At 41.3% G+C, this 23938-nt stretch overlaps 1 non-coding gene across 1 annotated transcript; it reads left to right on the top strand.

The window, feature by feature from the left end:
• The first annotated feature begins 10807 nt into the window (after positions 1-10807).
• Positions 10808-10909, top strand: LOC142866144 (small nucleolar RNA U13). Its single transcript, XR_012916204.1, has one exon. It is a non-coding gene; the product is annotated as a small nucleolar RNA U13 (small nucleolar RNA).
• The last annotated feature ends 13029 nt before the right edge of the window (positions 10910-23938 follow it).

A 23938-nucleotide genomic window follows, 5' to 3' on the forward strand; every position in this document is an offset into this window, starting at 1 on the left:
TGCCTCTCAGCAGGCAAAGTCTGAAGGCTGTTCCTAAGGACCGACAACTCTCTGAACTTAAAATACAGGGGACTTGGAGCTTTTTGTTCTCAAATGTGAGTTCTAGTCAAAATTCCAGGAAGAAGCCTACTTTGCACTTCACACCATGACTCTAAAATTATTTCTTTGTCAACTGAAGCTTTGACATTTTGGAGCACTGAACTTGATTTCTGGCTGCCTAATCTGTAGGGTATCTAAAAGAGAACGAGTGTAGCCCCTTATCAAAAAACATAACTACTGTATTCTGTACAGATAATTCCTGCCATTCCAACCTGGAAAATTACTGACCTTTGGACATAAAGCCCTGCAAAAAGCAGAACCTAGAGCATTTTTCCTCTTGATTTTTTTTTTATCTAAGATAAACACAGAAAGAGCTATGTGTAATCCATGTAGCACCTGCTCAGAAAAGATCATCAAATTGAGCCAAACTACCTACAAAAAAAGAGGTTTTTAATTGCTCTATATAATTTGATTATGTACCCTCCTTCCTAGCCTCTTGGGAAGAAGCTTGTTAAAAAAAAAAATGTGTGTTAATACTTTGCTCCAGAAGCGGGTCTGGGAAACCCCCAATGTGGTCCAAAATTTGGGGTTTTAATCAGAATTGCTGAAGGAAATATCCATTTTGTAGAGTAACATGGAATGGGCTAGGCAAATGCACCCATACTCACACACACACTATATATGTAATATATACTCTCTATATTATATATAAACATACACATTGTATATATATATGCCTATATATTAACAATAGTTATCAAAGTGATAGAATTCTGTGGTTTTTAATCTTTCTTTGTACCATTCTATATTTTCAAATTTCTACAATGAATATATATATTAATAATAAGATGAATGATGATGACATTTATTAAATTCTTACATTTGCCGAGCACTATAATAAACTTCTATACGTATAGTTAAGTTAAACCTCAAAACAGGACAATAAAGTAGAAACTATGATTAACCTCATTTTATAGGTGGTAAAACAACAACCTAGAGGTTCTCTATTGCACAGTTAGGAAAATTGAACAGCTAAACAGGGGCAAAGCCAACATGTGAGTCCATGTCTATCTGATTCTACATTTGCATTCTCTCTGCTACACCATGTGATACAACTGACATGAAAGATCTTTCCTTAGACCACATATCAAAAACAACTCCATCATGATCAACATGTCCAGGAGGTTTATTCTCATGACATAGAATGTAAAATATGAATAGCGGGAGGTCAACGATTTGGGTGTAGATTCAAGACTATACTAAAGCACAGCTGTGGAGGGAAGGCTAACAATTCAGGGAAGCCTTGCCTACCTAGAGGTCCAATTTGCAGCCACCTCAGCCAATTGTAACCCAGGGCACCCCAAAATTAGTTTAAAAGACTTTTCAGCAGCACAGATACTCCAAAAAGCTATGAACTTAATAATACTAGAAATATGTAGAGAGGCCACTGGTCTTCTCCAAATGACCATGTTTGTGAAAAACAGGAGTGGATTAGAAACTGCAACATATTGTCAGCCAATAGAAGTTGACCAGGGGTGAGAAACAAGAGACCAACAGAGCAGGCAGAAGAACTGTTCAAGCAGAGTAGTTGAGTGAGGAATGGACATTCAGTGAAAGGGCCATCTGAGTCCTCCATGTTTCAATACACCCTAAAGACATCACTGCAAGGCAGCACAATACAGCAACAACGTTAGAACAAGAAAGAATAGTAGAGGTCATTGGAAGTCTTCTAGATCCCTCCTTATTTTACAGTTGAATTGATTGCTATTGCTATTGAAAACTATTGCTGCTCATAATTACAATCCTGAGATTATGCCAAAATACTATGTTTAAAAAAGTTTTAAAAAGTAAAAATAAATGTAATGGCATTTACACACACCAACTTCTATTTTATGAAAATTTTTCTTCTGTAAAATATCTCGTTCTCTGATGAGGTCAGATATATACATCTTTATGGTAAAACCTGCTAATAATATTAGTAGAGGACATTTAGTTTTTTCAAAGTCTAATATCTCTTTTCATTCTCACACTTTTTTCTATGAGATTGCCAGAACACATATTTGATACAATTATCCCCACTTTGTAGATTTGTCTCAATGAAGCTGCTGAAAGCTGGCAGAGCCTCTGATAAAACCTGGGTGTCTCTCTCTCTTTCTCTCTCTCTCTTTTTTTAGTAAAATGACCTTTTCCTTTGGGTAAATGTTTGTCGCAACACAATTCACAATTGCAAAGATGTGGAACCAACCTAAGGGCCCATCAATTTACAAGTGGATAAAGAAAATGTGGTATATATATACCATGGAGTATTCAACTATAAAAAGGAATGAAATAATGTCATTTGCAGCAACTTGGTTGGAACGGGAGACCATTATCCTAAGTGAAGTATCTCAGGAATGGAAAAAGAAAAACTACATGTTCTCACTAATAAGTGGGAGCCAAACAGGGGATACACACACACAGGCACAAAAAGATGTAAAGAACATTGCAAACCAAGAAGGGGGGAGGGTAGGAGGGGGTAAGGGATAAAAACTTACCTATTGGGTCTAATGAATACCATTCAGGGGACAGGCACACTAAAAGAGATTCCTCAAAGAATTAAAAGTAGACCTATCATTCGATCCAGCCGTCCCACTACTGGATACCTATCCAAAGGAAAAGAAGTCATTTTATCAAAAAGACACCTGCAAGGGAGTGTTTATTGCTGTACAACTCATAGTTGCAAAGATGTGGAATCAACCCAAGTGCCCATCACTTCATGAGTGGATTAACAAAATGTGGTATATGTATACCACAGAGTACTACTCAGCCATAAAAAGGATGAATTAATGCCTTTTGCAACAATTTGGATAGAACAGGAGACGGTAATCCTACGTAAAGTATCTAAAGAATGGAAAAACAAACACTACATGTACTTGCTATTAAATTGGAAATGACCGATGAGCACACATGTTCACAGAAGGAAGTAAAACCCAGTGAAAATCAAGCAGGGGGGAGAAGGGAGGAGGGGAGAGGTGAAAACCTATCTAACAGGGACAATGAACACTATTTGGATGATGGGCACGCTTATAGCCCCGGCTCTAGCATTACAAAAGCAATCAATGTAACCAAAAACATTTGTACCCCTTAATATTTTGAAAGAAAGAAAGAAAGAAGTTAAACTACTGGAATAAATGGCAAAATAAACAAAGCATAAATAAATAAATCTAAAATCTGAGTCTCCTAATGCACAACTGTGAGCATTTCCATGTTTCACTGCCCAGTAGTCTCTTTAAGTGTGGGGGAGAATGCTAGGAAATGAAATGAGTACCTAAGAACATCTGGCTATGCAATACCACTTACGCATTCATTCATTCAACAAATATTCACTAAGCATCTGAATCAGGTAGCTATTGCCACAAAAATACCACACACAAAAACACCCCATACTACCTAGCTTTAAACAACAGTCATTATATATACTCTCACAGATCTGTGTGTTGGATGAGGGTCAGCTGATTTAGGGCGGGCTCAGCTGATCAACTCCGCTGATCTCGCTGGGGTGGGCTGATCTGACCCAGTTCAGCTGGGGTGGTTCCGCTCTGTTCCACATGTCTCTCATCTTCCTCTGGGAAACTAGAAGGTGAACCTTCTAGTTTCATGTACCTCTCATGGCAACAGCAGAGGCACAAGAAGATAAGCCTCATTTTCAAGTGCTGTCTAAGTTTTGGGTCTGCCTTTCTAAACCTGTGGCCTGCTACCATTCCATTGGCCAAAGTAAGTCACATAGCCAAACTCCAAACCAAGAAGCAGGAACATAGATTCTGCCTCCTGAATGGGACACACTGCAGAGTCAGATGGCAAAGGATGTGGATAAGGGTGGAGTGAAGAATTGGGCCCATTGATGCAGTCAACAACAACGCCTACCATATTCTAGACACTGTTCCAGGCACTGAGGAAACAGTGCTGACCATGACAGAAGCTGGCCTCCCCAAGCTTACAGTCAAAAATGATAATTAAACATTCACCCACATGAATTCCACTGCAGCCTGCTCCAATTGTAATCGAAATTGAATAATAAAGGTAAATCTGCTAACCCCATTGCATTTCTAAGAGGAATATGTGCTTTGAGGGGTTATTAATTATTTTGAAGACTCTTCACACTGCTCCCCTTCTATTGTCATGCATTATCACAATGATCTCATATGACGTATTCATTCAAGTGAATAATCGTATTTATTTGGAGAATCAACAGAATAGTGCTTCTTTGCTCTTTTGGCTACCTGTCAGTGTGAGATTCAGCAGGTAGGATGGAAAAATCCTCCCCTTCAGAAGATAAAGATCTGCATTCCAGGACTCCACCCTTTACAAGCATCCTGATAACAGTCTTGTTTGCATCACAAGAGTTATCACATATTTCTTTTTTTTTATTTCAAGAAAATATGAGTGCCAGGCGCAGTGGCTCACGCCTGTAATCCTAGCTCTCTGGGAGGCCGAGGCGGGTGGATCATTTGAGGTCAGGAGTTCGAAACCAACCTGAGCAAGAGCAAGACCCCGTCTCTACTATAATAGAAAGAAATTAATTGGCCAACTAATACATATAGAAAAAATTAGCTGGACATGGTGGTGCATGCCTGTAGTCCCAGCTACTCGGGAGGCTGAGGCAGTAGGATTGCTCGAGCCCAGGAGTTTGAGGTTGCTGTGAGCTAAGCTGACACCACGGCATTCACTCTAGCCTGGGCAACAAAGTGAGACTCTGTCTCAAAAAAAAAGAAAGAAAGAAAGAAAAAGAAAATACGAGAGTACAAACATCTTGGTTGCATTTTATATCTTTGCCTCTCCCTAGCAAGGGTTAGAGGTATGTTCTTCCCCTCTACAATGCTCACCACATCCCTCAGATGTGGGACTACCTCCCCAACCCCCAAATCCCTGGTGAACACCACCACCATTTGAGCACCATTGTGTTAATCAGTCAGTACCAATCTGATGGTGAGTACATGTGGAACCCATTCTTCTGATCTTGTGTCACCTCACTTTGGATAATGGGCTTAAGCTCAATCCAGGATAATATAAGCGGTGCTGGCTCACTGTCGTTTCTTAGAATTGAGTAATATTCCATTATAAACATATACCAAATAATGGCCAGCAAACATATAAAAAATGCTCAACATCTCTAATCATTAGAGAAATGCAAATCAAAACCACAATGAGATATCAACTAACCCCAGTGAGATTGGCCTCTATCAAGAAATCCCAAACGACAAATGCTGGCAGGATGTGGAGAGACAGGAACACTCTTACACTGCTGGTGGGACCGAAAATTAATGCAACCTTTGTGGAAAAGAATTTGAAGATACCTCAAAGAACTAAAAATAGAAATACCATTCAATCCAGCAATAGCATTATTAGGCATCTACCCAAAAGAGCACAAGACATTCTATAATAAAGAGTCGTCACTTATTTCAGAAACATTTACTGAGAGCCATCTATGTACCAGGCTCAGTGATCAGAGTTTCTTTCATCTAATGACTCATCTAATCCTCATGAGAACCTTATGAGTAAAACTAGTACAAGATTTATCCCATATTCAACAAATGGTTATTAAAGCACTAATTATATGCCAGGGCACTGGGCATGCCAGATGAGAAATATATATTTCTGGCGCTCCAGAAGCTTGCATTCTATTAAGAGACAGACCTGTAAACAGTACAATTAAAATATAATGAGGTAAGCACCTTTATAGGATACAATGTATTTTAAAACATTATGCAAATATATGGTATTATAATTAAGCATAGCTGTAGGTCTCAAAGACCTCATCCTGTTTTCAGAAGTGCCTAATTTATCTACAAGGAAGTCTGTGGCTGTGGTACTGAGACAATTTGAAGCGGATGGAGGAATACCCTGAATCCAAAACCATATGCCATCACTGTTTCCACTTTCTGAGAAAATATGATTAAGAGGTAAAATAAAAGCATGATGCTTGCCAGCCTGGCAGATAAGTGACAATGTTTAGGGCTTTGAGAAAAGACTCAAGAAATACATGTGCCCAGGACAGGGAATAAGAAAACAGGAGTAAAAATTTCAAAAAGCCCAGAGATTAAGAGAACCCAGGGCATAAACCTAAAAAAGGAAAGTAGAGCATGCAGTGACCTTCTCTGGGTGCCAGTTCTAACTTCCTTGATAGGAAATCAATGTCCATGAATTCCAGACACGGACAAGAGTTTGTTTATCAGCTCCAGCTCTTTACAAATACTTGTTTGGACAAACACAACCAACCTTCTCCCCACAAACTTTTCCCTCCTGTACTTCTTTCCTTCCTTCCCCAAATATTTCCTAAAGTAAGCATGCTAATCGCTCGAAGTTACATGATGACATCACCCACTGAATCAGCTTATCTTATCAAAAACTTTCACTGACAAATATAAAACGTTTTTAATAAAGCACATACCCTCAGGCATAAAAAGAGTTATTTATCACAAACTTAAAACCTCTACAAAGCCCAATCGCTGATGATTAGAGATGTTACTTAGAATATCAGGGCCACAATCTTGGTACTGCTTTCATTAAATGATTTTGCCAAAGTTATGAAAGCTTCATAATTCCATGAAAAATGGGTGTCGCTAACAATACTATGTATAATTAAGCACATATTGCTGTGCAGTTGGAAAATTCCATTGTCACCTGCATCAGCCTCTAAGATCGATTTGCATACATGGATCAAAGGGAATCTTACTGCTTGCTAGTTCATTTAAAAGTGAACCAGGAGGATTTTAAGACCTTATTAAATCCCTCAAATTAGTCAGAATAAGAATGTTTTGATTTGTAAACAGTAAAGTGTTTTATAATGGATTATGAGAGAGCTCCCTTCATTTATTGCTTGAGTTTAACTTTTCTGATGTATGCACTTTCATTGGTTGTCTCTGTCAAGCCTCAATATTCTTAAACCTTGTTCAAATTAATGATATATTTTAAAGTCAAATCAAAATTATTTTATTCCATTCAATTTAACGTGCAAGGCTTAAGCAGGTCCTTCAGAAGTGCAGGAGTGGAGAAAGCATCGCTGACGTGAAGTAGCAACTAAAGGCCGCTCATTTTGTGCATCTGCATTTTGTGCAACATTCTTTCCCCATTGGGGGTCTGAGCAAGGGGCAGGCCAGGCTGAGTAGGAATGGAAAGCAGAAACCAGAATGAAGGACAAAGATCCACTCCCATTAGTGACAGGAGGGTCATTGTGATCTATGGTCTCTTAGCTCCAGCCCACTGTCCTATACTCTGCCTTGTGATCCTAAAGCTGGAACTCTGAAAGCCATGTTTCTCTGAGTTCTTTGCTGGCAGACTTCCTATCCAACTCCACCAGCAGGAGATTGAACATGGAGGATGTTCTAGAGGAGACTAGAGCATGGCTAGAGGGGGAAAAAGACTTCCTACTTCCTTTCTAGTTTCTGTCAGCATCTCTCTAATAGCAGCCTCACCTCATATCCTTAGAGATGCCAGCAGCAGCTGGAGGACCAGCCATCTGTGCTCCCTAACTCACTGGGCCATGCCATCTGAGCTATTGGAGCACCCCCTTGAGTCACCCCCTCATTGGCCCAGGCACCAGCAGCAAGGCACCTGCCCCTCAGAGGTCCAGACACCAGCCCCAGCAGGGACCTTCTCAAGCTCCTGTGTTTTAAAACACCACTTCTTCCTTCCCTCTTGTTCTCTCATCCCAGGGGTAATAAGTGCTTCCTGCAATTATTCACCTCTGGTTTCCCTCAGCCTCCCCGTTTGCTCTTCAGCCTTTCAATACCAGGCTAGCCAATTCCTGTATTAAATCCCTTCCATTTAAATTCCTTGTGTAGCTTCTCTTTTCTCAACTAGATCCTGACTGATATATTCACCAAGGCACTGATTGTCAATGAAAGAAAAGAGTGGATTTTTCCATTGCTGGTGAGAGATTGGGAAAAGGATCAATATGTTATTTTTAGAAGCTGTAGAGGTGATTCTGATAATATTGCAGTTCCCCGCCATTATTCTTTCTGATCCTTCAACTGTAACGTGGTTTCCAAGCCATCTTACAAGGGCACACTGTGTACGTCTAAAGGTAGCTCCCATAGAAGAGATACAGATGGTTCCTGACTTATGATAGTTTGACTTACAATTTTTCGGCTTTACAGCATTATGTAAGTTAAGGTCATTCAGTAGAATACATACTTCAAGTACCCATATGACCACTCTGTTTTTTACTTTCAGTACAATTTCAATAAATTACATGAGCCATTCAATACTTTATTATAGAATAGGCTTTGCATGAGATGATTTTGCCCAGCTGTAGGCTAATGAAGTGTTCTGAGCACATTTAAGGTAGGCTAGGTTAAGCTATAAGACTCAGTAGGTTAAGTGTGTTAAATGCATTTTTGATTTATAGTATTTTCAACTTAGGATGCGTTTATCGGGATATAATCCCATTGTAAGTCATGGAGCATCTGTATTTGGGAGTCTGCAAGGAGTCTCTTTGTCCATTAATGCCACAGGTAAACCCACCTATTGCACATGTGTCAACAGTGGCGATTTGGAATGATGCTAGACCAAGTATGACCATAACTCTCTCTCACCATTCCTTTCAATGGCTGCATCCACTGGCAATCAAGAGAGGTGGCACATGAACTACCAACTCTCACAAGAATTAGAGGCCATACATATAATCATGCCTATAGTCTGACATGAGGGCACAGTCAACCCCACTGAGGAGAGAGGTAAGCAGAACTTTAGCCCACGGCTTAGTAAATGGTCCCCAGCCCTGGAGATTTAACAACCCCATCAGTACCTGCACTCTAATAAATAGGACTGCACACCTTCCACCCTAGCATAGACCATAGTGCAGAAATGAATTCAAGCTAAAACAGTCATTTAAAAACTGGAAACTCATATTGGTTTTCACACAAGAATGCCATAATTATGTTGTTATATCTGTAGGGTATCTTTATTTCTCTAGTGTGTTGGTTGTGTTGTATTTTGATTAAATATTAACCAACGAATATTTCAAGAAATGTAGGAAGACGATTCTCTAAGTAAATAACTTTAGTTTTTAAAAAAGATCACTCCTAAAAATTATTAATGCAATGCATCGAGGTGAACACTTGAAAACTAAGCTCAGGCAGATGTTGACCGTATCATTTAGCTCCCCTTTCTGGGCATCACTGGGCCCCTCATGCCCAGAGCTAATATGACCTCAAGAAAATGAAGCCAGTCTTTGGCTCAGTGATTTAGAGGTGGTAGGGGGAGTTGGGAATAAATGCTAATGGTTTTCAGTCAAACCCAAAGCAAAATACAAGCCAGCCAAAGTAAATATTTCTTTTTCTTACGCTTCCACAGTTGACATTTGTGTGGCAGGATAAGGCCTTACCCTGATAATTTTTTGAGTTAACATCCCCTGCTTTCGTTTACCTTTTAGTGGGAAAAACACATGAACTCGTATAAAGGAAATGGAGCAGAAGACAAATGTTTCACAACGGTGCTATTTTATTTACCAATTCCTTAGGCTAGCTGCTGGTTCATCTTAAATTCTAGTCTTTACCACTCCATCCTGCCTCCACCCCACACAACATGGGTCCACTTCGCACACCCAAAGCTCAACACATCAGCACTTTCTCCAGTATTTACCACTGTTGTTCTCGACTCTTCTTTACTATATGCCTTTCAAATAGGGCTGATAGCATAAACCCTAACTTATAGGGCAACTTGCATTCAGTGTAACAGCTCTTAAGTTGTATCAAACAGGCGGAAAAAATATTTTTTGATAAATTTGTCAGCTTAAATTTGTTTGTATTTTCCCTGTCAATTGTGGCGAAATCATACGTAAAGTATATAAATGCAATCATGCATATTTTCTGACAATTGTTTTGTGATGTCTTTGACATTTGTTAAATCTGCCCCCCAAAATCCTGCAAGTTTATCTAAAGAACGGGCAAGGGGCCAATGTCAGTTGGTATAACAGATCAGTTTGCACACCAGGTACATTCTTTCTCAATTTGTCTACTTGTTTGTACTTGTTGAAGATATGCATGTGTCCTGAACATTTATTATATGTCCTATATATCTGCCTAAATTATCATTAATTTGAACTATAGGCCTCCAAGAAAATATCAAACTTTTTTGGATACTCCTAGCATGGTGGCACATGTACAGAGGTCCTTGGTATGGCAGATGCTGTTGGCACCCAGTCTATATCCTCTTGCCACTCATTATTCTCTTACATGCCTATGGCTTTCAAGGAAAGCCTCTGTGGCTCTCTGCCTGAAGGCTTTCTCTAGCCACAGGATCATGCTCTGTGTGCATGTGGAACAAGCTGGAAGGGCCAAGAATCAATACCCCTCCTGCAGGGCTATCAACCAATGAAGGATGGCAGTGGATGGATACATACCCCAACTTCCTCCCCCCTTAGGTGAGACAACTCTGAAGGATGTTGTACACAATATCCCAGAGGTCCATAACAGGACGGAGGGTCATGCATCCATGAGAATAACCCTATCAACGGTGTGCCTACATTGGTTTCCTTCCCTTACCTGTCCCACTTCCTACCTCCTCTCCCAGGGCTTCCTGGAATCACCTCCCAAATAAAATACTTGCAGCCATATCTCATCTCAAGGTCAGCCTATGAGGGATCCCATCCCAAAACCACTCAGCAAATATTCTCAGTGATGGACATAGGTCTTTTAGCCCTATAAACTTGAAATACGAAAGGTGTCCATATTTGGGAATGAAGGAATAAACATGACCTTGGATCTTTGTCCTCAAAATGCACCACCAGATCCTTTTGTAGTCACAAGTGTGGTACTGGGTTTTCATGCTCATGTGTGAGATGTGCCTCCCTCAAACCTTGTTATGATGTCAGCACATTACCCATCTGACATCAAAAGAAAAAAATATATATACCACCAATTCCCCTCATAGGAAGTGTAGGCAAGCAGCAAGATCTACTATATATATTACTACTAATAAAAAAGGACTTTTGACCCACAGGCCAGTGTCACATTTTGATAATGAAACACCTTGACTAAATCGGGGCCTGAGCCAATGGATTTGAGTCAACTGTTGCCCCACCAGCCAACTCAGACGTTGGTAATGCTATCTGGACAAATGTTCCCAGCTCCTCAAACCATGTATCAATCCACGGCCAGGAATATACACAGAAGCAGAGAAGTCTCTTAGAAATTACAGTCCAAGATTCCAACCCTTTCTGTGTGGGGTTCAACATTTTTAAAATCACTGCATGGTCCTGACCAAGGCCAGATAACAGGAAAGTACAATGGAGCCATGAGGTGGCAGAGAGTGACCACTTGACTGGTTTCAGCACCAAGGACCCAACTTGGAAGGAGAGTCACTCCGTCCTCTGGGAAGCTGCCATTGGAACCTGTATCTACCCACGGACCACTCCTGATTGAGTCTAAGACTGAGAGAAGAAGTGTCCTCCATTTTGTTCATTCAACAGATGTTATCATTCTGGGCTAGGCACTGAGGATGCAATGGTGAACAAAACAGACCTGTCCTTGTCTTTGTGGCTCTTGCAGTTGAGTGTAGAAGGCAAATACCTACAAAACAGGTAAATACCTTCAAAAGGGGGTAGCAGTAAAATCTAAACAACAGTGGGTGTAAGAAGTTCTCAGTGCAAAGGAGCTGTGTAAGGGGAAGGCCAGAAGAAACAGCATGTGTGAAGGTGGGGAATGTGGGATTTTCAAGGAATAGAAAATTGTTGGGAAACCTTAGCCAATGTGGCTAAGCTCAGAAGAGAGACAGTCATGGTGGTGGGCACAGGGTGGGGGGACTTAGAACATTATTTGACTCACAGTTCAGTGTGCAGTAAATATTAGCTATAGAAGGACTCTTTGGAAAAGCCCTCACTTCCTCACATGAAACTTCAGCTTGGGGTAAATCTTTACAACCCCTTCAGCTTGGGGTAAATCTTTACAACATCTAGAAATGTTACTGCCCACTCGATGGACATTAATTTACATTAAAACTGTACACTAATTTAATAGGGGATCTCAAATATAGCTTCTCATTAGAAATACATGGGGAGCTTTAAAAAAAATACTGTTCCTTGCAAAGATGAACAGCCCTGACTATCCAGACAGAATGCAGGAGCAGATACGAGAATCCAGCTGTCTTCTATTAAGCCAGACATTAAAGAGATTTGCAGAAATATAAAACAGTGCCACTCTTCTTACTGATTTTTTCTTTGCTTTGGAAAATTTATTTGGAAGATATATTTTAAAATAAATATTTATGCTAACATGTTTACAAAATACTATTTCTTGGACACTCCCCAACCAATTAAATCAGACACCTTAGGAATCTGAGCCTGAGTAAAGTTCCCCCAATTGCTCTTGTGTGTAGCCAGCTTTGAGAATCAGGACAATATCTCAACATGAACTAGTTTCTTAGTGAACAGCTAGCCAGCCTGTCACTAATCCAGGCCCCAAATGGAATACAAAAGAGGTAAATTGAAATGGAAGTTGCAACAAGTTTACTGAGAGCCTGCTCTGGGTTAGGCACTTTTCATTCACTGTGCTATTTGCTCTTCAAAAAACTTCTGGAACTCATTCCATTCCATTTCATAGATGACAAACGATTGCTATCCAGAGAACCATGTTGCCCAGATCACACAACAAGTTAATGGGGGAACCAGGATTCAAGTGCTACTCTGTGTTCTAAACCCTACCCCTTATCTACCACCCCACACTGCTTTCTGAGAAAGTGATGCATGGTTGTAGCCCTTGGGAAGCTAAAAAGAAAATTAGAGACTGAAAAGGTGGTGGGATTGAGAAGGGTCCAGGGGAAAGCATCAGAAGTCACAAAAAAAGACCACACATAACTGGTATAACTGGTCGTTTTCCCCATGGACAATGCTGCCAGGCATGACAGACCTCTAAGTAGCTTTCCTGTCTCAGAAACTTCTCCCTAGGTTACTGAGGAGTCATCCTCAATACTTTGCTTTCTCTCATACCACATTTCTAATTCATCAGTAAGTCCTACTGTCTGTGCCTCTAAACTATCTCCAGAATGTGGCCACTTCTCACTATCTGCGCAGCTACAAACCTTGTGTTACAGACTGAACGTTTGTGTCCTCTCCCAAACTCGTATGTTGAAGCCTTAACCCACAAGGAGGTGGGGCCTCTAGTCGAAGATGACTAGGTTTCACTGGGGTCATTAGTCTGGGGCCCCCATGATGGGATTAGTGCCCTTATAAGAAGAGGAAGAGGCCCCAGAGCTCCCTCTGGGGATCAGGGGTGGACACTGTGAGAAGGTGGCCATCTGCAAACTAGGAATAGAATCTTCCAGCACCTTGATCTTGGACTTCCTGGCCTCCAGAACTGTGAGAAATAGATGTTTCTTATTTAAGCCACCTAGTCTGTGGTGTTTTGTTACAGTAGTCTGAGCTGGCTAGGACACCTAGTCCAAGTCACCACAGCTCCCCATCAGGACAACTATATCCACCTCCTTCGCACTCTTGCCCCAGACAGTCCCACCTCCCATGGCAGCCAGAGTTACCAAGGGAAACAGAAATCAGAGTGTGCTGCTCAAGCAAGCGGCTCCTCTTCAAATCCTCCAGCAACTTCTCATATCAACCAGACCAAAATCTCTACTCTTCACTGCTCTAGACCCTCCAAGCTCTGCGCCTGCCTGTCACTCTGGCCCCAACACCTGCCATGCTCCCTCTCCTGCATGCTGGCATTTCCATGGTCCCTCTCCATTTGCTGCTATCTCAGGGCATTACTACATACAGATTCCTTCTATCTCGAGTGCTTTTTACCCAGATCTTTCCATGGCACCTTGCTTCCCGTTTAGCTTCCAACTCCAACTTCACCTCCTCAAAGAGGCCTTGCCTGACCACCTGACCATCACAGCTAAAACAGACCCCCTTCCACATCTTGCTGGCCACATGCCAGACAGTCAATAAGTATTTGCTTACTGGTGGGCATACTTTTTTTTTTTTTGAGACAGAGTCTCACTCTGTTGCCGAGGCTAGAGTGCCATGGCGTCAACCTAGCTCACAGCAACCTCAAACTCCTGGGCTCAGGCTATCCTCCTGCCTCAGCCTCTTGAGTAGCTGGGACTACAGGCACGTGCCACCAAGCCCACCTAATTTTTTCTATATATTTTTAGTTGACCAATTAATTTCTTTCTATTTTTAGTAGATACGGGGTCTCGCTCTTGCTCAGGCTGGTTTTGAACTCCTGACCTTGAGCGATCCTCTGCCCCTGGCCTCCCAGTGTGCTAGGATTACAGGCGCGAGCCACTGCGCCTGGCCCAGCATGCTTTTTAAAAGGTATAACTAACTGCACCCGTGGCCAGAAGGATTGTGATTCTTTAGTTGGACATCATACTCATCACACCCTGACATGCTCTTCAGCCTTGAACTCATTGCTAGCTCTCATTTCTGTTTGCAAAATAAGAATAATGATTAACATGAGTCTTGAGGCGGCCTTCTGACTGAGGGCTCGATGTGGGTTAGTAATTAGATTCCCAGTGCCATATTTAGAAAGAGGGAGGACCCAGAGGCAAATTCTTTTCTTATACCTTTTCCTTTGCATTTGATGTTGGCTTTTCATTTGCTTTTAGCACATTCAGAGAGGAGGCAAATAAACATTATACTGACTGACACCATGTGAATGCTCATCAGATCCAGTCAGGGCAGGAAGGCTGGGAGCAAACCATCATGAGAAATCCTCACAGGCTCGGACCAGACTCTAAGTCCATTAATCTCCTGCAAGATAACCAAGTCCATTGCCAATAAAAAATTAACAACGCCATTTCCTCAACTTGGCAGTATCTAAGAGTCCAAACAGACCCAGAAAATGGAGTGGAGCTTCTACTCCAGCTGAAAGGAGGGATATTGCCTAGGACAATTGATATGGTCAGTGTCTACTCTTCTGCCTGCCCTTGCTAATTGTGACATTGATCTGCCACTGTGTAGTCCTTTCTTTTCTCCTCTCTGTAGCCAGGAGTTCTAAACCTGTGGACACTCATGAGGCCTGTGAATCTCTAACTTGGACAGAAAAATTTTACCTTTTTTGCCCCTCTAATCTCTAAATGAAATTTGACATTTCCTTCAACCCAACATAGACAACAAACTGCAGCACCACTAGCAGTGCCTATGACGTTGTCACCAATAAAATTCATAGTTATTTTCATATCACATTTCTGTTGTCACAGATAATCTCGAAATCCTGTTAACATTCATCACTACTTTACAATTACAGCAATCATTAGACATGTTGCTAGATCTTCTTATTTAACATGCTAATAAAGAAGCAGCTGTTTTACTTTATCACAAACCTGTTTTTTAAAATATATTTTGATAGCTGTACTCCAATATAATCTATTTCCTTTGTTATCCTATGTATTTTAGTTTATGCATTGAAAAATATTTTATGAGAGGGAGTTCGGAGACTTCACCAACCTTCCAAAGCTGTCTGTGGTTCCGGAAAGATTTACAATGCCTTCCCCAGCTCCTGCCTTCAGTCACATGTTAAAGTGGCCAAATCTTCTCACCAAGGCATCAGAGAAGTTTCTGTCTTAGGCAACTTTGAAATGCAGATAAGGTTTGTCTTGCCTGTCTCCACATGATGCCCCACTCTGTCCTGTGTCACTGTGCCTAGCAGTGTTTCTCAGCCTTTATGGGCCACACTACCCTTTAATAAACATGTATATCCACTTTTAATGCTCTATGAAATGCAAAATAAATTAAACACTGATTAAAAACCACAAAGTGAGGCAAAGTACTTCTTTCTGCTAAACCCTCACATGGTACTTTCACCAGAAATTTTTTTTTTTTTTTTTTTTGAGACAGAGTCTCGCTTTGTTGCCCAGGCTAGAGTGCCGTGGCATCAGCTTAGCTCACAGCAACCTCAAACTCCTGGGCTCAAGCAATCCTCCTGCCTCAGCCTCCCGAGTAGCTGGGACTACAGGCATACGCCACCATGCCCAGCTAATTTTTTCTATATATATTAGTTGGCCAATTAATTTCTTTCTATTTATAGTAGAGACAGGGTCTCACTCTTGCTCAGGCTGGTTTCGAACTCCTGACCTCGAGCAATCCACCCGCCTCGGCCTCCCAGAGTGCTAGGATTACAGGCGTGAGCCACCGCACCCGGCCTCACCAGAAATTCTGATTCCTCAATCTCACCAGCAACTGTGGCTGAGAATCACTTCTAAATGAATGCCCTCATGAGAGGACAATAGAAACCACCCTTGTTCTTGGCTACCCCGTCCTAAGTCTTTACCTCACCAACCACCCTATTCCTACCAGAATCTCAGGCTAGGACAAGCTGGCTTCTCCTGCTCCTGGCCTGGGAGGTAAGGAAGAGAGTCTCATTGGTATGATGTGGGCAATTCCCTTTTCTCTTTTAGTTCTGAGATGACATGGTGGATGGGGTTTCTGGAAAACAAGTTTACCAAGACACTAAAAGGAAAGACAGAAACCATGTAGAAAATGCAGAAGTCTGAACTCAAGCTTGTCTTCAGAGAACAGATTTCTTATCCCAGGGTGACTTCAGTCTGGCTTAACACTGACTGGCCTGGCACCAATCGCTGGGCACTCAGCCCCTGTTACTTTCCTCCTCTCTGTATGACTGGGAGGTAAGACTTGGCAACTACAAACCCTACCCAGAGGGAGCTCATGGTTGGCACAGCTGCTAGGCCTGGCAAGAGTCTCAGGCCCTGAATTCTCTCCAGGTGTGGCCAGGGTAAGACGAGGAAAGGCCAATGGCAGAATCCAAGAGAAAGTCAACATCTGAGGGGAAAGGAGAGGATTATGGATTCAGGGAAGAGGGTTAGAAGGAACGATGGTGGAGAGCAGATACCCCAAAGAATCATGAAATGAGCAGCTGAGTGGCCTTCTCTTTGGCTCCCCCTTGAGGGACCCTACTGGTACTACACCTAGCTCTGGACAGCCCAGGCCACAGGTAACCCTAGAGCCCCTACAACAGACACAAACATACACACAAACCCTAGTTCCTGCCTGTTCCTCCTAAGACTCATTTCCAACTTCCTTCTCCCTTTTGTGAGAGACTGAAAAAGTCTCTCTCTTGATTGTAGGAGTGGCCATGTACTACAAGTCTGGCCATTAAGACATAAAAGGAAATCTGCTGGGGTGGTTCTGGAGAAAATATTACTTTCCTTATTAAAAGAACAGACATAACTTTCCCCCTTCCTCATGTCTTAAATGCAGACGTGATGCCTAGAATTGTGATGGCCATAGCTTGACCATAAGGCAACAAACATGTTGAGAAAGCCAAAAGAATGGCAGAGATGCCAGCCCGACATTGTTGAGCTATTGGACCAATGCCCTAGCACCTACCTCCAGACTTTGGGTTATGCAGGAAAAAAATCAATCCTTTTTTCTTAAAGCAACCCTTAGTCAAGTTTCATTATTTGCAGACAAAAGTATTCCTAACTCATGCCCCAGAATAGCCCCTTCCTTCCAATATCTCTCCATCAACTCAAAGTAACCACCTTGCTCCATTCCCACACCCATCTTCTGTGAGGTTCTCCCCTCCCTAGTAATCCCTTAACCCACACATAAACTGGTGACTCAGGTGACATCTTTTGGATACCAATACTAACTGCGTTCAGACTCAATGTCAAGCCCTTCTCTTCTGGCTAATTATATCTAGCTCTGACCACACTAGACCGCAGCCTTGTCTCATCATCATAGCTCTCTACAGAGAGTTCCCATAATGCATAGGTGCAGAATGGCCAAGTCTGTGCAGTTTTTGACATCAACTTTCACAGTTTATCTCAAACCCCACACCTCACCTCCATGAAGGTCCCCCTCATCACCACAGCATGAAGTGACCTCTCCATTTTTGACTCCCACTTATGACTGTACACTCCATAGTGCTAAACACTTCTGGCACTGTATGCATTGGTCTCCATTATCTTTCACCTCAAGAAAACTTCCCTGATCCTCTAAGTCTCAGTTAGATACCCCGATGCCAACTCTTACAATGCCCTGTGATGCCCACTAGCAAAGTCCTCACCACACTTTTGTCACCTTCTATCAACTTCTCTACATACTCCAATAAACTATGACATTCTTGAGACAGGAATGGATGATGCCTTACTTATCATATAGATCAGTTCTTAAGTTGGGCCTGGCACATATTAGTCACTTAATAAATATTTGCTGGATGAATGAAGAATCTTATCTCCCTATTAAAATATCAAGCTCCTTGAGAACAGGAATCTGGACTTTTGCCCTGTTGTATCCCTTAAGTGATACACGCAGTGAGCTTAAAATAAATATTTGGTTAGTAATTTGTATGGAGAGAAAACCATGTTTTACTTCAATAACTTGCACTTGACAACTAAGGAACATGATTTTGTTGGTATATGCCCACATATAAACATCTAATCATGAAGTATGTATATATAGACATATACGGCACCTAGCCACGGGTACCAAGTGGAAACTTGGCCTGATAATTTTTTCCCACCAGTGGTTTGATTTGACCCTCCAATTGGTCCTGCAGCATGCAGACATAGCCTCTATTCTTTTCTTACCAAAAGCAACAAAAATCATCAACAACTAAAAGGAGCCACTTCAGAAGATGCTATCAAATGAAGCAGAGCAAGATGAGAGGGGGAGGTATTACCACAGGTAAGAGAAAGCTGCCTTCCAAGGCTAGTTGAATGTTGATACAAATTCCTGTGACATTACTCACAAAAAGTCTACAGTCTACCAGGATATTGCTAGTGATGCTCTCAAGAAAGAAATAGCGTTGCAAAGCACAATCTATCACTTACAGCAAAGGCTGACCACTCAGACATGATGGTTCCAACCTAGGTGTTCAGGATATTTAAACAGATTACCTCGGTTCCTTTTCTTCCAGGTGGGAAGTCATAGGTAGCCAAGTAATTCTCCTAAATCCAAATAGAAAGTCACATAAGAGTGAGGAAGGGGTGGAGATGCCTGTAGTGCTGGCTGGGGAGGGGCATGTGGCAGGTAAGCTGAGCAACTAGGGTACACATTTTCAAACAAAGGAGAAGGGAAAACTCTGACAGGGCATTTCTTAGCTTAAGAAAATGAAAATTCTAGGGAAGAATATCTCCTACGGGAGAGAGTAATCTTATAAAAGTAAAAAAAGAAAACACCTATGGGTCTTCTAAAACAAAACTTCAGGCTGGACTGGGAAATATATGAAACACCCAAAGTATGACCATTATTGCATTACAATCTTCAAGCCGAAAGGAACCCTAATGCACCCTGAGAAAACAGTGAGAGTTTTGCCAAAGCCCAAGTTTCTCTTGCGCCTCAAATACTAAAGCAACATTTAGTCCCAGTCCTTTGAAATGTGGAGAGGAGGCATCAGAAAGGCATTAAGTAAAAAAAAAAAAAATAGGATTATATGTTCCTAGCATTCAGTTGACAGAAGATTTATAAAAAACTGGATTAGTATTTCTACTTCGCCCTTATCTTCACCCCAAAATATACAATCAAAAGTGATTTTTGGCAGAGCTCACAGAGACTGCTGGGCCTCTGGGAAGGTAGTATTGACCTCCTACCAGATGTTATAGGTTGAATTATGTTCCCCTAAAATTCATATGTTAAAGTTCTAACCCCTATTACTTCAGAATGTGACCTTATTTGGAAATAGGGTCATTGCAGATGTAATCAGTTAAGATGAGGTCATACTGGAGTAGGGTGGGCCCTAATCCAATATGACTGGTGTCTTTATAAAAAGGAGAAATTTGGACATAGACACGCACACAGGAAGAACGCAATGTGAACACCAAGGCAGAGACCAGGGAAATGCATCTACAATCGAAGGAAAGCCAAAGATTGCCAGCAAACCACCAGAGGCTAGGCAAGTGGCATGGAACAGAGTCTCCCTCACAGCCCTCAGAAGGAACCAACCCTGCCCACACATTGATGTGATCTCAAACTTCCAGCCTCCAGAATTGAGACAATAAATTTCTGTTGTTTAAGCTCCCCAGGTTTTGGTATTTTGTTATGGCAGCCCTAATGCATCAGATTAATAATGAAGCCCTCCAATGTTTGAATTTCCCAGGGCTCACCTCCACACACTATCTTACCATCACTGAAGAATTACCTACCACTGCCTTGGTTTTTGGAGTTATCTTCTTTAAGTTCTCATAACATCATGCTGTAAATTTCAAATATGCACAATCAAATTTATTTTATCAAAAGTTGCCTTTTTTGCCTCCGGCCCATTCCATTCCATAGTTGAGAAAATCTGTGTTTACTAATTTCTAAGATGGGACTGATACAAAGCCATCTGTTAAACGAGACATATTCCTGTATATATGAGATAATAACAAATATGTTTCCAATTAATGATTTTTAAATTACTATTTAAATATTGACTTGGACTGTGCCCATATGATGTCAAAATAACTGATTTGTATGTGAATATTTCAGTCAAATAATTAGCTGTTTTGTGTATATAATGCCAAATAATGTGGTTGACTGCTGTTCGGTTGCCAGATTGACCAGTGGTTTTTGGCATCATAATGTATAGCCTAGATTCCTTTATGAATACCAGGAGACCAAGCCAGAGAAATAAAAAGGTCTTTCTTTTCTTTAAACGCCCAAGGACTATTAATAATGAATTATTATAGTAGAGGAGATGTCTCACCTAGAAAGTATCACTTAATAATATTAGCTAATAGTGCTTCCTGTGGGATTTTTGTCCCTACCTTATTTCGTCTTTATTGTACCATAGGGAAGTTCATTTCCGTGGCTTAGGTGATACTAACTGCTTTATAGAAACCGAAGTGTTATCGCTCCAAGTGAGGCAAACCAAACAGTATGCCTACCAGACTGACAATAAATAGTGAGGCAAGGAAGTAGGGGAGGGGTCGTAATCACATACATTCTCATTTTTCCTCTTCTTCCCATCCCCTAATTTTTTTCACCACCCATTTACCAGAGTGGTGGGGACTGGATGGATAGGTCTAAGGTGGGACTGCAAGGAGTACATTGGGGAGAATAGTTAGAACTGGAGAAAGGGGAAGACATGAATTGGGGAACTTCCAAGTGGGTCCAAACCACTATTGTAACTCAGACGCTGGCCCTCCACCCACTGTCAAAGCCATAAATAACAGTTGGCATGTTATGTCTTCGGGGCCATCTCACAACTCTTTGAGTCTTTCACTCCCTTTTTGCCTCCACCTTCTTTCTTTCCCCTTCTGAGTGTAAAATGAGATAGCATCTCAGCGGTCCTATGTTCCATCCTTGCTGGTCCATGGCCTAAAAGAATACCCCTGAATTGGAGATTATATGGAAGGTTTGAGGTGCCACAGCAAGATGTTGACATGACAATTTGAGATTCAGGATCCCCAAACAAAGAGCCTCCCACATCTATCTAAGTAATAAAATGGTCCAATCCAATACATATTCTAGACAATCTCACTGATTCGTGTTAGTATATTATGGGGATTTTTAAGTAACATGTTAAAATATTTTTAAAAATGTTTTTTTTACCAAAAAGGAGAATTTAAAAGATAGACAAGTGAACAATGAGATTGCAAAGGTTTGTGAAACTAGCATCCAGTAATAAACAGAGAAAAAAAAAACTAGCATGTACGATTTAAAACAAACAAGCACACACCAAAAAAAAAAAGGCAAAACAAAAGACACTGATGGTGGGAATGTATAATGTTTGAAAACAGTTTAGCAGTTCCTCAAAATGTTAAGCATGAAGTCACCATATGACCCAGCAATTCCACTCCTGGGTATATACCCAAAAGAAATGAAAACTTATGTCCATACAAAAACCTGTACAATAGGACTAAAGTACTTTATTAAAATGATCTCAAATTTATACTGCCTCTATACAGGTGTTCATGAAAGAATGAGTGTGAATACTGTAAAATGGTGGTCTTATTTTCTTCAGTGTGATTGCTAACTGTTAGCAATCACAATTAGCACACACTTGCTAATTAAAGCAAGTGTGTGCACATACACTTGAACAAGTGTGTGTGTGTGTATGTGTGTTTCCTAACAGAAATATAAATTGCCATAAGGGAAGGGAGGCCTTATGTATAGAGTGCAGGTCTTCGTTCACCTTCAGAGATGGGTTCTAGTAGGTCATCAGAAGGAAAATCCTCAGGTTGCATTATAAAGTAAAAATAATTGAGATGGGACAGGCCCGTGCCTGTAATCCCAACAATTTGTGAGGCAGAAGGATTACTTGAGGCCAGGAGTTCCAGACCAGTCTGGGCAACATAGTGAGACCTGTCTCTACAAAAAATAAAACTAAGAAATTAGCCTGGTACAGGGGCACGTGCCTGTAGACCCAGGTACTTGGAAGGCTGAGGCAGAAGGATCCCTTGAGCCCAGGAGATCAAGTTTACAGTGAGCTATGATCAGGCCACTGCACTCCAGCCTGTGCAACAGAGCAAGACTCTGTTTCAAAAAAATAATAATTATTATTATTATTATTGAGATGAACCAAAGACAGGAGGTTTTCCAGAGAACCTCACCCATGAAAGCCAATCATTTCCTCCCTTCCTCCTTCTCTTCATCTTCCTGATTCATCTCCTTCCCTTCTCCAAATGAAGTTGTCATGTTAAAGCAACTGGCCTTAAAATCTAATTCAATTATTTTGGGAGCAAGTTCATTTATTAATCCACACGAATCTCCACATTGGAGACCTAATGGACTGTAGCCTCCACTTTGTGGACTCTTCCACGCCACTGGCCCCTCTTGTCCAGCTCTCATGCCCAAACCATCACAATCAAGCCCCATTTGTTGTAGTTTAGAGCTTCACACAGTCAACCTTTTTTCCTTCCTCACCCTGACAAGAAGCTCTGTTCTCCAGTGGAATTTGGTAAAAGTAAACTAAGACTTCTGGGGTTGGATATGGTTTGGCATGGCTGTTTGGAATGATAATGTGTCTTCAGAAAACATGACATTTCTATCTTACCTCCATTCAGCAATCTAAGACCTTCCAATTCTGTCTCCCTAAAAAATGTATCAACCCTTCCCTTTCTCTCCATCCTATGGGCCTCTATCTTGCTTCAGATTCGAATCCCTTCTTGTCATAATTATTGTCATGACCTCCTAACTGGTCTCTCTGCCTATAGTCTTGTTCTCCCTTATTCAACTTCTATGTGGCCACCAGATTTGTAAAACATAAACAAACATAAACCCAGCCATAAACTTCCCCGTTTAAACCCTTGAAATGCCTCCCCATCCCCTTGAGAATATTCGGTTCTTTATCCAAGCTTGTAAGTTCCTGTTTAACCCAGCTCCTATCTCCTTTTTCAAACGTCTGCCTATCCATCCTGAACTATTCATAGTTCTCAAAACAAGCTAAGCTCTCTATCCCATCCTAATAATTCCATATGTTATTTCCTCTGCCTGGGATCTTCTTTCTCTCCACAGTGGCTTAGCTAACTCTTTTTCTTAACAGCTTCACTGAAGTATAATTTACATACCATTAAGTTCACTAGGCTTGACTAACTGCTAACCTTTTGAGACTCCATTTGGATGTCATCTCCTGTTTTCGGTTGGGTTCCCCCAAAGACAGATCCTGAAACAAAGATGCAGATGCAAGTGGTTTATTTCAGACAAGATTCTCGGAAAGCACAGGGAGGAAGTGGAGAAGGGAGATAGAGAAGAGAGAAAAGCCCATAAAAGGTGTGCTCACGAGCATGAGCATGTTATTGCCGTGGACCACTAGGGCTTCACACTGCTGGGAATTCTTTGAGAGCCTATGGAAAATGCATCTCCCAGTTGTCCCACAAAGAGGCAAAGAAGCCTGGGTATTTATCATTTTTCCTATCCCTTATAAATCAAGTTTCGCTCCTAAGAGTGTTAGTTCTCTGGCACTTCCTGTGTGTCCTATGGCCAGAGAATATCTCAAACAGGCAGGCAGGAAGCCACAAAAATACACAGGAATGGCCTAGA

The sequence above is a fragment of the Microcebus murinus genome, chromosome X (assembly GCF_040939455.1).
Source record: "Microcebus murinus isolate Inina chromosome X, M.murinus_Inina_mat1.0, whole genome shotgun sequence".
Lineage (NCBI taxonomy): Eukaryota > Metazoa > Chordata > Mammalia > Primates > Cheirogaleidae > Microcebus > Microcebus murinus.